The 3,069-nt window shown below is 36.3% G+C and overlaps 1 long non-coding RNA gene across 1 annotated transcript; it reads left to right on the forward strand.

Annotated features, from left to right (window-relative positions):
* The first annotated feature begins 404 nt into the window (after positions 1 to 404).
* LOC107845272 lies at positions 405 to 1,900 on the forward strand. Its single transcript, XR_001666768.2, has 3 exons — positions 405 to 928; positions 1,021 to 1,091; positions 1,184 to 1,900. It is a non-coding gene; the product is annotated as an uncharacterized LOC107845272 (long non-coding RNA).
* The last annotated feature ends 1,169 nt before the right edge of the window (positions 1,901 to 3,069 follow it).

Below are 3,069 nucleotides of genomic sequence, written 5' to 3' on the forward strand. Positions count from 1 at the left end.
GAACATGACGATGTAGGTTATGTTGAGATGACCTCCTATATATATATATATATATATATATATATATATATATATATATATATATAGCTTTATGAAGTCATGATACTATCGGATATCCCTTTCTTCGTTGTTCATATTGTATAGTTGTTTCTTCGCCTTGTATATTACTATATATCTTTATTTTGGTCTTTATCTGTATATTGACCTGGGATATACGGTATAGCTTTGGCATATATTGAATGTAGCTGGAATAAGATAGTACACCTTGATATTTCCTTAGTCTTATTATGTTAGATTCTTGGACATGAATAGGATAGTTGTCCCTTGTTATTTTCATTGACTTATTACATGATTTATGGACTCTTGGTTGTAGTTTTCATTCTGTTTATATGTTGTATATATCTACTTTATTTTTGGAGCTCAGTTGGCAGTTGCCTACTGAGTACCATTCGTTTGGTACTCATACTACACCTCTGCAGCCTGCAGATTATAGTACGAGTTATCGCTGTTGATGTGTGCATCGTGTGGAGTAGCCCTGATTCGGAAACTTAGAATGAGCTCCTGACGTTCGGAATATTACTTATCTCTCTCCTATGTATTAGACTAGCCTTTAAGTTGATCAGTGTGTTTCTCCTTGATATATCACTTTTGTACTCTTATTATGTTTAGAAGCTCTTTGCCTGATACCATCAGGTTTCGGGATTCACCTATGTATTGATCTTTTTCTCATATATTCCGCATTCTTTTTTTTATGTTATTTAGTAGTCTGTTACTAGCCGTTCCGGACTACAGGTTGGTTTGCCTACTGGTGGGTTATGGTAGGCGCCATCATGACCTGAAAAGTTGGGTTGTGACAATAGGATTCAAGAAGAACAACATAGCATAGGAAATGATGATCTTGTGGTGCGGATCCACAAATTTTACAACTGTGAGTTTTACATGCACTCATTAAATTTTCTTTCATGCAAAGATCAATAGATACCGTACTGCAGTAACTCTTTTGTTCTATTTGTGTTGCAGCTGAACCTTAAGGCCAGCGTTCGTTTGATATTTGGCCGGCCCCCTCGATAAGCAAAGAGGCTAATGCAGAGGTTTTAACTTGTTAAACTTCTAGTTCTTTTGTGAATGCTGACATTGAGAGTTATATAGGTTGCATTGATGATACGAAAGCTTTTTTTGCCAGGAAAGTTTAGCTTTCCCCAGGAATAGTTCATCAACTTGGCTAGCAATTCAGCAAAGGCTAGCAACAGTCGACAAATTATCCAGATGGGGAGCTCCGATAGCCAAAGACTGTACTTTGTGACACTGGATTGGAGGAATCATTTGCTCACCTCTTCTTTGATTGCATATGCCTTAGCTCAATCTGGAAGGTTTTATTGAAGTGGTTAGGTGTTACACGACATTCCACATGCTGGGAAACTGAAATTACATGGTTGACACAAAGAGCGAAGACTATAAGACCAAAAGCTGAGATTCTGAGGTTCCTAATTCAACGCAACAGTGTACCATGTCTGGTTGGAAGAAATACCAGAAGACTCCAAGAAGTTCAGTGAGTGTGTTCATACAGATTGAAGGAGCTAGTAGTTCAGCTAGCTATCAAAGGGATTCAGCTAGCTAAATGGAAGCAATTGCTAGCGGCATTGAATAGATATCCAGTCTGAGAAATAGGTTTTCCTGATGTTGTTTTTTTCTTTTTTTTTTTCCTAGACTAGGAGTGCTTCTAAAATTTGTGAGGTCTGGTTCCTGGCATACATATGGACTAGGAGTTATAAATAGACTAACTTTGTTGAATACAACTTTCCCTGTTCTTACAAATAGAATAAATCTGTGTTATTTGTATGATTGGTGCTCTGACTGAAATTAGCTCAGATTTCTTCAGTGGGAGTGAGCACTTTATCAAGAGATGGCTAATGCTGTTGTCGCATTTCTGTTGTTAAATTTGAAACAGCTACTCCTTTATCATGTGGATTTGTTTTCAGGAGTAAAGGATCAAGCTGAGTCTCTTCATAGAGAGCTTGGTTTGATGAAAGCTTTCCTAAGGACTCTCAGGAGAAGTGCAGTGAGTTGCCAAATTGCGTCAGCTTTTGAAGTTGCTGGCAAGACAGTTAGTGGGCCTACTCATACTGATTTTTGAAGTTGACTAGGTCGTTTGGTTCATTTTCTGCGTCAACACGTTATCATTATTCACAGCTCTTTCTTTTATAATTTTCATGCATCATGTTTGCCGCAGAAAATTATATAAGCAAAGAGAAATTCTCCTAAAGCTTAATGTCATCAGTAAAAACTTATCGCAAATTAACTAGTTTTATTAACTTATATAAAACAGTTCTATGGCCTGTGTTTCATCATGCAGATTGTGCTATCCTAATGTAGAAATTTAAATTATGCTTTAACGTTTACTTTTGCTAGGCTACCCAAGTTATTTTGTAGGAATAGGAAAGTATTGAAAACCTTTTATCCTCTTACAGGGCGTGACCCCCCCTCAAATTCCTCCCACCCTGTAGAATTACCCAAAAACAAGATAAAATAGACTGAAATTAACTAAAACTATTTCTTTTTCCCAGAGATAACAGAAGGTTTCTGATAATTTCACCTGATAAATTTTTAACCAGGCTAAGGTTGGAATTACTATGATGAAATTCTGGATTAGATGATTAGTAACAGTTAGTGTTAACCAGTGTTTCTAAAATTGCAAAGTGCAAAGAAGCGACTAGATCCACGGTGCTTGATGCAAAAAGTGACAAGTGAAGCGCATTACCTGTTGGAAAAAGTATCATACTCATACAGATACAAATTAATTTATCAAATTCCAATAAATAACTAATTTCAATTCTTGATCTGTCTTAAATTGCATGCGAACATTGTATTTAAGTTTGTGATAGGATAGCTTTTCCTTTTTATCATATTTGCATGCAATTTTGCCTTGACGTATCCTTTGATATGGTGCACATGGATGAAGCAGGATAGGCAGTGGCAGAGAATGGATTTTCACAAGGGGGTTCATCATCTGCTTTATATGCATAAAAAAGATTTTAACCTTGTATATACAGTACAATTATATATGCAATG

Source organism: Capsicum annuum, chromosome 10 (genome assembly GCF_002878395.1).
Source record: "Capsicum annuum cultivar UCD-10X-F1 chromosome 10, UCD10Xv1.1, whole genome shotgun sequence".
In the NCBI taxonomy this organism is placed as follows: domain Eukaryota; kingdom Viridiplantae; phylum Streptophyta; class Magnoliopsida; order Solanales; family Solanaceae; genus Capsicum; species Capsicum annuum.